Raw genomic sequence first — 12267 nt, 5'->3', positions numbered from 1 at the left:
CTCAGAGAATCCCACATACCATGAATTCCTGTGTCTCTATTCAGTCCTCTCCCCTACCCCCTGGATCCTGTCCGCTCTCCACTTTTCCTCAGAAACAGGTCTTGCAGCTTCTGCTTTCCATTCAGCATTAGCACTGCTTTCTTGGCCAGGAGTTCCCCCATCTCCTGCCCTGTTTCCTATTTGGCTTTCTGACTCAGATTCTTCCTGTTCCACCCAGCTGAGAGTCCCGCTTCTGCTAAGACACTGTTTTCTCCACTCATTCTCTGCTTTGATCCCTCCAGATCCCATACTTTCTACTGATTATATCAGATGTCTTCTGCTAGGGGTTTTAAGATCCCCCACAACCGCTAATTTAACTTCTCACTGCTTGCCTGGGCCTTTCTCTGAGCTTGGCAACCCCTTGACCATCTTATCCACCTACCTTATCCATACACCCATCCATTCCTCCACCCAAATTACCCCCCATCTACTACCATCCCTTCAACTACCTACTCACCCATCCACCTCCCCACCCACCTTTCCATTCATCCATCCGTTTGTCCACCCAGTCATTAAATTAACATTCACCGTGTATCTGCCACTCTCCAGTTACCATATAGAACATAGACGTGGGCAAGAAGAAAAGTTGGTCTCCAACTCCTTGTAATTTTTAATCTATGAAGGGAAACCAGATAACTGAAGAACTATACTTTGTGGCAGAAGATAGTTTGTGTCATATGGGTGCTATCACAGTCTTCTAAATTAAGCTTCAGGGAATCTGAACTTCTTAAAATCATAAGCAAAATTGTGTGGGTGAGAGGGTGTGTGTGGTGCCTCTTTATATATATGGGTGTTTCTCAAAGGAGAGGCTCCATGACTCTGTGATATTGTCAAAGGGATTTTCCAGGAAATACCAGGGGCTGGGTGAGGAAAAAACCCGGGGAAGAAATAGCTTTAGTTTAGGGCTTTAAAGGGAGAAAAATGGAAACTAACATTTATTTCAGACCCACTATGTACCAGGTACCACTTCTAGTGTGGCAACCTTAGATATGTCCTTGTTTGGAATATGGGAACGGGTGAGAAACAAGGTGGAGGAAGCTAGCCTTTATTGAGTACTGGGCTAGGCAGCGTCATTTGATTTAATGCTTATAGCAACGTTTCAAAATAGGTACGGTCATGTGCCACATACTGTTTTGGTTAATGGCTGACTGCGTATATGATGGTGGCCCCATGCAATTATAATATCATATTTTTATGATTATAAGATTATAATACCTTTTCTGTTAATTTATAGATGCATGAATATTATTGTATTATAATTCCCTATAATATTCAGTAATGTAACATGCTGTACAGATTTGTAGCCTAGGTGTGTAGTAGGTTACACCATCTAGGTTTGTGTAAGTACACACTATGATGCTCCCACAACGACGAAGTCACCTAAAGACACATTTCTCAGAATGAATTCTTGTTAACTGTCACATGACTATATATTATCTGTCTCTTACAGAGGAAGACACTCAAAGAGGTAAAGCAAGGCCCACACCCCCACAGCCTCGAGGCATAGAGTAAAAAAGATTTGAACTGAGGTCACTTGGGTAGAGCCCATGATCTCTGCGTCCCTCCTAGGGCTTCCTGTGGATCAAGTATGTCACTGTGTAAGTGCTTTACACTGTAAAACACCACTCAGTGTAAGAGAAGATGCTGTGGTCTGTGCTTTGAGAACATTAAAGGGGTTTTACAAGCCTAAGGAGTTGCTGTCATTAAATTTTCAACAACCTCCAAAGAGAATGACCTTTTCCTGCAGATTCAGCCTATGTAAAAGGTTAGCGAAACTTGGTTCTCACCCAGAGAGTGTTATCACAGCAGTTTCCAGGAACAAGGCTGGGTACAGGGCAGTCACTCAGCAAGCACTTGTGGCTGGGTCTGTTGGCAGAAAGGAGCCCTCAGCCTCATGCCAGCCTCTATGGCACCCCCTCTGCTGGGGGTTCTGCCTGGGGAGGGCAGGAGAGTGCTCCATCACAGCCAACAGAGGAAGTGTCACCTCAAAACCACCCCTTTGCCTGGAGCCATGGGCCTGGTCAGCAGAATATACACTTCTATGTCTGTAAAGTTCTGGAACTTCAAGAAAGCTTGTGCCCAATTCAGCTGCCCACCCAGAGTATTCCCCCTGCTGCCTAATATTCACCCACTCCCGTCGTGCATGAAGGAATTCAAAATCCCTGGACTTCTTGCAAGGGGGAAATTGAACTAAGTGACCTCTAAGCGTCCTTCTAGTCACAGAAGACTGGGATGAATTAAGAGAGAAAAGATGTTTTTCAACTAAAATTATTTTCTATTTGAAAGCAAGGACCATATAATGTGTTGATTTGGCCTCGTCGCACCCTTTACCCTCATGCTCCTGTCCATCTCCACGGCCACCACCCTCCTCCAGAACACCATATTATTGCACCGAATCACTGCTTCAGCCTCCTAACTGCTCTCCCTGCATGTATCTCATTGTGTCCCAGCTGTCAGCAGAAGCCAGATTGGTATTTCTAAATGGACCTCCTGTCTTGTGCCTGCTTACGATTCTTCCATTGCCATCCTTGATGGATTTCAAGACCTGAAGATTATTCCGACTACTTGGCTCTCCTTTCACCTCTTCACACATTGTGCCCTTGTACTCTGTGCTCTGGCCACCTCATCCTCACCCACCCACCTTCCCTGGCTCTTTCCATGTGCTGTTGTCCCTGTTCCCTGCATCTCCAAACCCCTCCACGCCATAACTCTTGTAACTCTTTTTCAGTCTTCAGGGCTCAGACACTAACACAGAGATGCTTCCCTTGAGCCCTCCCACATTTTTTTTTTGTTTGTTTTTTTGAGAGGGAGTCTCCCTCTGTTGCCCAGGCTAAAGTGCAGTGGCATGATCTCAGCTCACTACAACCTCTGCCTCCCAGGTTCAAGCAATTCTTCTTCCTCAGCTCCCCGAGTAGCTGGGATTAAGGCATACACCACCACACCCAGCTAATTTTTGTACTTTTAGTAGAAAAGGGGTTTCACCATGTTGGCCAGGCTGGTCTTGAACTCCTGACCTCAAATGATCTGCCCACTTTGACTTCTCAAAATGCTGGGATTACAGATTACAGGCATGAGCCACCATGCTGGGCAAACCCCTAATTCTTGATGAGGTGCCTTCTTCTGTTGCTACTGCACCCACAGTCCTCTTCAGCCTGTATTGTAAATTTCTGGGAAGTTTTCTGTCTCTGCCACTGGCTGTAAGCTCTGGGCAGGCTGTGTGTCTGTTTGCTGGTTTGCCATATTCTCAGGGTCTTGCCCACAAGGCCTAAGACCCTCACCTATAAGAGGTACTCCATGAACACATTTGCACTCCGCAGAGCAGGGATCTACTCAGAGGTAAGGTTAGATTTCTTTGCCCCAGAGCTTGAAAGGCCTCACTGCAGAGGGCCCCAAATGTGGAAACCATTAGTGCCTCCTCCCTCTGCTCTTAAGTGAATTTGCTGGGAAGGCAGGGGGCCATAGGAGGCACCTGAATCATATTATAGAGCTTGGAACCAAAGCCAGGCATAACTGAATGGCCTTCCCTACCCCCAGCCCCTGTTTTTAGCCAGATGACCAGCACCCTGCCCCCTCAGGCACCCTGCCCACCTCTCTGCCAACATGTTCTGGCTGTGACAGCACCACCACTGCATAGGCAGGGGCAGTCACATTCAGAGTGGGTAAGGCAGAGAGTCACTTCAACCCTGACATTCTATCTGTCCCTTGTGACTCAGGTTGCCACTTACCCCTGGGGCTTCAGGACACAAGCAGGGATCACCCTTTCAGTAGGTATCAGTGATATGGGGAAAAGGCCAGGCAGTGGGCTGGGCTGCTGAGTCACCAAGAGTGAGTTTCCCTCCCTTCTGCTCTACCTGAGGTTGCCTGTCTATGTGAAGGGGCGTCTCTTCCCCTCTCTGAGACCAGCGTGATTCCTGGAATGGATTTAATTCACAGTATGCAGTGGGGATATCCCTTGTCTACCTTTTTCTTTTCTCTCTCTCTCTTTTTTTTTTTTTTTGGCAGAGTCTCGCTCTGTCGCCCAGGCTGGAGTGCAGTGGCATGATCACGGCTCACTGCAACCTCCGCCTCCCGGGTTCAAGTGATTCTCCTGCCTCAGCCTCCCGAGTAGCTGGGACTGGCTAGCTTTTGTATTTTTAGTAGAGACAGTGTTTCAGCATGTTGGCCAGGCTAATCTTGAACTCCAGACCTCAAGTCATTCACCTGCCTTGGCCTCCCAAAGTGCTGGGATTACAGGTGTGAGCCACCACGCCCACCCCCTTGTCTATCTTTTTAAAGGAAGATGATCTAACATGGTTGGGAAGAAAGCAGGCTTTGGAGTCAAACATACTGAGCTGAATCTCAATTCTGCAGTTTACTAGCTGTGGTACCCAAAGCAAGTTGCTTAACCTCCCTGACCTTCAATCCCTCCTCTATAATGGGAGTTTAATGCTACCTAACTCGTAGGATTATTTTGATAGTAAATGCAGTAAAGTATGTGAAAGGCTTAGCAGAGTGCTTGGCAAATGGTGAACAGTTCCTAAATGGTAGGTGTTATTATTTGTACAAGTAGACGTTTTCGTAGATGCTTGATCTCTGGGGAACACCGTGTCTCTCCAGAGACCCCAGGCTCTGGCCTCCAACTCTGCACATCCACAGTCACATGTTTGTGGCTTTGGAAAATTTAGTTGAAATGTGATGAGACAGGAAGAAAAGAAAAGGAAGTAAAAGGGTAGCGACTTTTTTTCTTAACTGTCTCAGATGCACAAACTGCTTCCTCAACTCAAATAATTCCAGGCTGTGTTTGAGCAGAAGCCAGATGCACGAGACAACCCGGGGACTGTATAGATAGTCCGGAGAGCAGGGTTTTACTATGTCAGGCTTTCTGTCTCAGACAACTAGAGAGAGCAGAGTCTGTTAACTGAGACTTTGAAATACATGCACTCCTTTACTGTCCACTGAATTGAGACTGAGGTTCTGCGCTTTGGCTCTTGGTTCAATCCCTTTCCCCTCTTCATCCAATGCTTCTATTCCTCCAAATAGAGGAAGAACATCAGTGTACTCTTTGGATCAACATGGAGAAGACCTAATTTGCTCAGTGTCATTTGGCAAGATGTTTAACCTCCCTTGTAACCTAGCTATCTTTAGCTTCCTTGATGCTATTTTGAAATGTCAAACTAGCAAATACTGCTTCCAGAATGGTTCTGATCTGGGATGTGACAGGATGCATGGGGGTGGGGAAAGTCAAGGAGGAGGTGGGGATGGTGAAGGAGCCTGCTGATAGTGGGTGAGATAATGTACCAACTTTGCAACCACCAGGATTCTCTCCCTTCTATGGCCTCTGCCACTTCCTCCAGGTGACTGACCCATTTAAGGGAGACATAGGGCATTGAGTCTCACCTGGGTCTGACCTAGAGGGATGTCTGCTTATCTGACTCTGGAGCCAGAACTGGACATCACATGAGCCAAAAGAGAAAACTGACTCTTATGTGCCTGATCCACTCTAAAAATATTTATTCATTCACACACTCACTCGCTCATTCATTCATTCATTAGGTATTTAAGAGTACCAGCTATGTGCCAGGCACTGTACTAGGTACTGGGGATACAATAACTTGCAAAGGTTAATATTCGTTGGAATCATCTGAGGAATTTGTTCAAATGCAGCTCCTCAAGCCCTGTCCCCGAGAGTTGATCCAGGAGGTTTGACGTGGGCCCGGAAGTCTGCATTTTGAGCAAGCCCTCAGGCGTTCTGATGTAGATAGTCCAGGGTGTATGAGAAACCTTAGCCTGCAGTGATGTTCATTTGCTAAGTGAGCATTATCCCAATGCTGAAAGCTTGGGATATAGAAATACCACCACACACCTTGAAGAGCTCATGGCTCAGTCTCCAGAAAGTGACAAAGAATGCCATTTTAGGCTACAAAGTACTTTGAAAGCAGACTTACAAAGTGCTGATAGGGCTGTAGGGAGGAGGTATCTTGCTCTGGGAGACCTGGGGGGGGCTTTTTTTTAAAGAAGGGATATTTGAGTTAGGTCTTGAAACGTGAGAAGTGTTTTTCAGGTAGAAAAAGAGTAAGTGCAGATTGTACTTTCCGAAGATGGACTCACCAAGATATATCTCCCATCCCACAGGCTCTTACAGTGGGACTGGCATGCTTCCCACAGAGAAGTGGGGGTCTGTGTTCCCTTCTTCTGAATCTGGGTGGGGGTGTGTAACTCCTTGCACCCAGACAGTGTAGCAGAAATGATGCATGAGACTTCTGAGGCTGGGTCACCAAAAGGTCATAAGGCTTCTGCCGGCTCTTTCTCTCTCAGGATATACCCCTCTGGAACCCTGAACCAACATGTGAGGAGTCCAGTGACACTGTAACTGCCACATGGAGAAATCACAGCAATAGACGGAGATGGCGGATAATTCCAGCCCCTAACCTTTAAGCCAGCCCGGCTGACACAGGGTCAGCTGTTCCCTCTCAACCTGCCTGAACCACGGATTTTTGAACAAAATACATGGTTTTATTTTTTTTGTTTGTTTTAAACCACTACATTTTGGGGTACCTTATTACACAGCACTGGTTACCTAGAACAGGCTAGAAGAACAGTTTAGGAAGAGGAAATGACAGCAGGTGCAAAGGTATTCAGGGGTGAAAGGGGCATAGAAACTATTTTTGAAATTTGGAGAGAATCAATATCCTCACACAGAATTTAGAAGTCTTGCTTCGCCGCAGACTGACACGTGCAATCAAGCTGTCTGTGTATTTTCCCTAGAGGTGCAGGCTAAGCTCTTTCCCTAGGCCACGTGACCCACCAATTTGGTGCTGCCTCAAATTGGCATACATGATTTTAACTGTCGTGCCTTTGCTGAGATGTAGTTTTAAGAGTGTGGGCAGCACCTTTTCAATCCCTAGGAAAAGATTTATTAGATGTTGAAACAAGTGATTCAGGCATCATCTGGTCTTCCTGCCTAAGGTCTTATGGTGCCAAGCACTGTGCCTGGCACACAGAGGGTCATACAATGGTGACTGAGCCTGCCTGTGAATAGTATTATCAGCCCTAGAGCCTATGTCTCTGATTTGTGGGCTCAGAGTCTTGGGAATGGGAGGAGTCTTTACAGGTTACCTTCTCAACCATTCTGCCAATATCAAGGATTCAGTTCTGCTCGCACACCTCTTCTAGCCACCTGTTCTCACCATTATGAAGTTCTTTCTTCAACTGGGTCTGTATCTTTTCCTCAAAGTTCCCACCCGTTAAGCCTGGTTCTGTCTTTGAGGAATAGGAATTTGCTTCCTTTTCCTTATGATTACTGTGAGGGCTTTGGGAAATAGAGGAAAAACATCAATGTTTTGGGACATAGAGGAAAAACATCAACTTGGCTAGGCCGAGCCATCCACCCTAGAATTCCCTCTTTGGTCTGTTTCTGGTTAGGGAGGGCCATAAGAGATATTCTTCCATGAGAGTTGCAGGTTGGATGGGAGGTAGAGGCCACTTTATAGCATATGCACACCATCCTCCAGGGATTCAGTCACACACTAATCTAGGTGCTGCAGTGAAGGGGATTTGCAGATGTAATGAAAGTTCCTATTCAGTTGATTTTGAGTGTATCAGGTACAGCTGTGCTTGCAATTGTTCTCTCTTCCCTGTGGGTCTTCCCTTCCTGATTGCCTTCCCCATGGCTTAGCCAGCTTCCCCAATTGCATAGGATAATTAATAATACTTGAAACAATAATAATGATAAGTTATTTTTTTATTTAATTATCAGTCGATGTATTTATCTATCATACATCCTTTCATTCACCTATCAATCAATCAATCAACCAACCATCCCTTCTGTGGTTCTGCTTTGCTGGTTAAACCCTGACTGATTCAACCACCTTTCAGAAGACCTCAATGCCCCAGTCTTCCATCACTAGTTGTGCAGCTCGACTTCCACCAATGTACCTTATACAATGTGGTTTTGAGTCCCATTACCATGCTGGCCTCTTTCCAAACATGCTGCATTTTTGTGCCTGTCCCTCTTACAATTTATCCATTCAGAAAGCATTTATTGCATTACTGCTGAATGCTGGGGATCATCTGGGGTATACCACAAGAAACAAGACTCACCAGTTCCTGTATTCATGGAGCTTGGGTCACTAATTCTGAGACCTTATTTTCTATAGGGTATAGACCACTCTTACTAGCACTGGAGGAGGAAGGTTGTTTGACCATCAGTACCATAAGTACCACTCAGTGCTAAGGATAATGTCAGCATCATTATTTGATGACAAGCCTGGACAATGGTTCTATTAACTTCCAGGCATTTAAAAACTAATCATTCCATATAACCTTCCTAGCAGTCATATGATGTAGACATGATCCTTCCCATCTCTCAAATGACCCAGAAGACTACTGGCTTGTAAGTGCAGAGTCAAGATCCCAAGTGTATAAGACCCCAAATACCATGCTCGTGGTTGAATGACAAAATGTGGCCTTTTCCTCCAAGGGACTCCTTGAAGACAGTCAGCTGTCATCCACCTGGGACCCAAGTTTTTTCTAGGTTCTCTTGTTCCTGTGGCTCTAATTTTCTGACAATCTTACTTTAGTCTCTAGTCCACCCTACAGGGAAGACCATTGTGCTCTTCAAAGACTCAAAAGGCAACTTGCTCAGACTGGAATAAATTATAAATGATACTGAGAACAATCCTTTCTGTAGTTACCAATTTGGGCCTTTGACATATGATGAAATATGAAACATGGGCCACTGTTCTACTAGATTTTAAGAAGATCCATGTAGCAGAGGACAGGAACTAGCAATTGTGAGCACCCACCATGAGCCAGGGTCTGTGTCAATGATAGTGATAAAATTAATAATAATTATTAATTGTGTACTTTTGTGCCAGATACTATTTTAAACTTTTTACATATATTAACTTATTTAATCTTTTTAACAACTACATGAGTTAATTACTCTTATTATCCCCTTATTACTGGTTAGAAAAAAGAGAGGCGTAGACACTTCATTACGTGATATAGTTAGTAAATAGTTGGGATTTACCAACAAAGTTGGAATTTGAGCTCATGCTGTCTGGTTCCAGAGCCTGTGCTCTTGTCGAAAGCATGGTGACCCGTTAAAATCATCTATCTAGTTGAATCCTAAAAGCCCATGTGTGTGAAATGCCATCTCAGCCCTGCTAGATCCTCCCACAGCAAATGCTTTATTCTGGTAACATGTCAGTCCCTCCCTTTACTCAGTAAGCTTCTGGCGGGTGAGGGTAGGGGTGGGCAGGGACTGTGTCTGTCTAGTTCACTGCTGTGTGTCCAGGGTTCAGCACAGCTTCTGACACAACAACATAGCAGATCATCAAGACACAGAAAAGAATACACATATTTTACAGATGAGGAAACCAAAACAAACCATGTGAGGTCAAAAAGGTAATGAGTGACAGAACTAAAGTTGAAGTCCAGATTTCCATGAGGCTGAATTCCATCAAAAGCTGTCTTTTGATCACATTTTCTTTCCTCCTGTATATTGAGCTCGCAGAGCAGGCCCTCTTACAAAGTAGGTGCTCAATAAAACGTGCTATTAAATGAATAAAGTGCCCTGTTCTTTAATTCTTCCAATATCCCATTCCTCCACTCTTTATCTTAGAATTCTATCTTTTCCATGATGCCAACACACAGTCTAAGACATGTTTTCCATGCTCACCCTTAACCCTGACCCTGTTATCTCTAGCTACTCTTTAATAATCTGACTTTTTAAAAATTTTATTTATTTATTATATATATTTTTTATTATTATACTTTAAGTTCTAGGGTACATGTGCATAACATGCAGATTTGTTACATATGTATACTTGTGCCATGTTGGTGTGCTGCACCCATCAACTCGTCGTAATCTGACATTTTTATATCATGTTCTGCATGTGTCCTCAGCCCCTTTCGGAAATACCTGCTGTTTGAGTTTGCGCCATTTTTCGAGACAATGAGGCCCACCTACATTTTCCCCCTTCGGAACCTCTCAATATAGTTTCGGTTTGATTTCTTGGAATCCATGTGCTATAGATAGGGGAGATTTTTCCAACCTACAAAGAGAGAGAGTTTCTTGGGTTTTTAGGAGTTGGGGAGCTTTTGCCAAGAGAAATATGGTAACTTCTTGAAATAAATGGAGCCATGTCATACCCAAAGATTACAATGAGAGAACCTCAGGTAAATGATAAAGTCACTGCAGAGAAATTAAAATTCTTGTAGGTCAGAGGTAGTTTGAATTGCTGGAATGAGCACTAACCCAAAGAGGCAATGCCTGATAATGAAATGAGCTGTAAACTCATGTTCTTGGTCCTTCCTTTCCTCCTCCCTTCCTCCCTTTTTTTCCTTCTTTCCAGGAAAAACATCCAGGCAAGTGGACAGCATTTGCATCAACGCAGCAATAAGAAGGATCATATTCTACTTGGGAAAAGGTAAAGATGCTTCATATGGATGGAGGTGAGTTCAAGGGGGACAAGACATGGAGCTTGCCAGGTAAGTGGAGGCTGGCTTTTAAAGATTGTTCTTAAGGCAGTGGGGAGCCATTGATGAGATGTAAGTTAGAGAGTGCTTATCTTAATTTTCAATTTATTATTAAAACACTTTGAATATTTTAGGAACCTTTTTAGAGCTCTACACATACTTCTTGTGTTTTGGTGGTCTTGAAGCCACAGGGCAGAGCTAGGAGTTAATTTCAGTTCCAACTCATGGTATGATTTAGCAAGTGATTTCTTATTTTAGGTCCTTAGTTTTCTCATCTCTAAATGAAGAAAAAGAAAAGCAAGGGATTGGCAAGCTTAACATGCTCAATAATTTTTCTTTGCTGAACTGTTCCCAGAGGGTCAACCAGCCTTCAATAGGTGCGATTAATAAATTACAAAAGATAAATAGAGTGCCTTGAAAGATTTTATGTTCCTTATTTAAATTTTACCTGTCTTTACAGCCTGCCAGGAAACCTGTCATTCAACCCTTCGCAATAAAACAGCTCCTCATGAATGAAGCAAAATAAATCAGAAGTCGTGGGCTTTTAAACTCACTAAATGAAAGCCCAGCATGCATGCAACCTCCCTCCAAATTAATCACCAGATTAAATGCAAGATGTGCACACCAAATCAATAGCTTGTGACAGAGACCTCCTGCCTGTGCTTCAAGAAAATTCCACTTCCTTTCAGATGTTGTCACTTGAAATGTCAGGAAGTTTCCATTCATCACCCGCCCTTGAAAATGCCACCATCACCATACTTCATGTTTCCTTGCTTTCTTCCTTCAGAGGAATCCAAGCACCTTGCAGAGGGAGCCCACTCATTGTCACAGACTCTCCTGGAGGCTGAAACAGGGGCAGTTTGCAGAGAGGAGAGGTGTAGAGAGGCCCGATTTAGAAATAAGAAAATCAAATCATAAAGAAGCCTAATGTCTTGTTGCAACATCTGAAAGAGACAAGATGAATATATTCCCCTAGGTGGGAAACTTAGAGTAGTGGGAAGAACATGGATTCAGGACTTAGAGAAACATGGATTTACATTTTGACCCCCAATGCCTCTTTGCATTTCACTGTTATCCATAAAATAGAGGAAATAAAAATACTATACATTTAAGTCTTAACACCAACACTTAACTAGTTGTGTAACCTTGGACAAGTTATGTGACCTCTCTAAGCATTGTCATTTGTATATGAGATCATGGAGGTTAAATGTCCAACCAGTTGTCACTGTGCAACACAAAATAATAATGAAACATTTCATCTCTCGATCAAGGCTAAATCCACTTTCTCTGCTCTTCAAAACTTGACCTTGCCATCACCTTCTCCCGTAACCCCTAGGTTGGGTAAGATCCCTTTTTGTAGTGCAATAATAATAATAATACTTAAGAAAAACAGTGATAACAACATTAAAAACTAACACATTTATCACTTACTACATGACATGCTCTGGGTACTTTATTTGGATAATTCATTTAGTACTCATAATAATAACCTTATCAGTTGTGTTATTATGTTGTATGTTTTACAAATGAAGAAACTGGGACACATAGAGTTTCTATTACCTACTCACTGGTATCTTAGTCAGTTTGGGCTACTATAACAAAATACCATAAATGGGGTGGCTTATAAACAACAAACATTTTTTTTTTTTTTTCCTCACAGTTCTGGAGGTTGGGAAGTGCAAGATTAAGGTACCTGCAGATTTGGTGTCTGGTAAAGGCTTTCTCATTGATGGGTGTCTTCTCATTGTAAACTCACAAGAATGGAAG

At 43.6% G+C, this 12267-nt stretch overlaps 1 long non-coding RNA gene across 1 annotated transcript in view; it reads left to right on the top strand.

Annotated features, from left to right (window-relative positions):
* Window positions 1-11835, top strand: part of LOC117091987 — a 73052-nt gene extending 61217 nt beyond the window's left edge. Inside the window, exons 2-3 of the long non-coding RNA XR_004440592.1 lie at window positions 10377-10476; window positions 10961-11835. This is a non-coding gene — a long non-coding RNA (uncharacterized LOC117091987). The remainder of the gene's footprint in view (window positions 1-10376; window positions 10477-10960) is intronic.
* Window positions 11836-12267: the final 432 nt, after the last annotated feature.

This window comes from Trachypithecus francoisi, unplaced genomic scaffold (genome assembly GCF_009764315.1).
Source record: "Trachypithecus francoisi isolate TF-2019V2 unplaced genomic scaffold, Tfra_2.0 Lachesis_group12, whole genome shotgun sequence".
NCBI lineage: Eukaryota > Metazoa > Chordata > Mammalia > Primates > Cercopithecidae > Trachypithecus > Trachypithecus francoisi.
The sequence above is the reverse complement of the archived record's forward strand: the minus strand, read 5'-3'. Positions and strand labels throughout refer to the sequence as shown.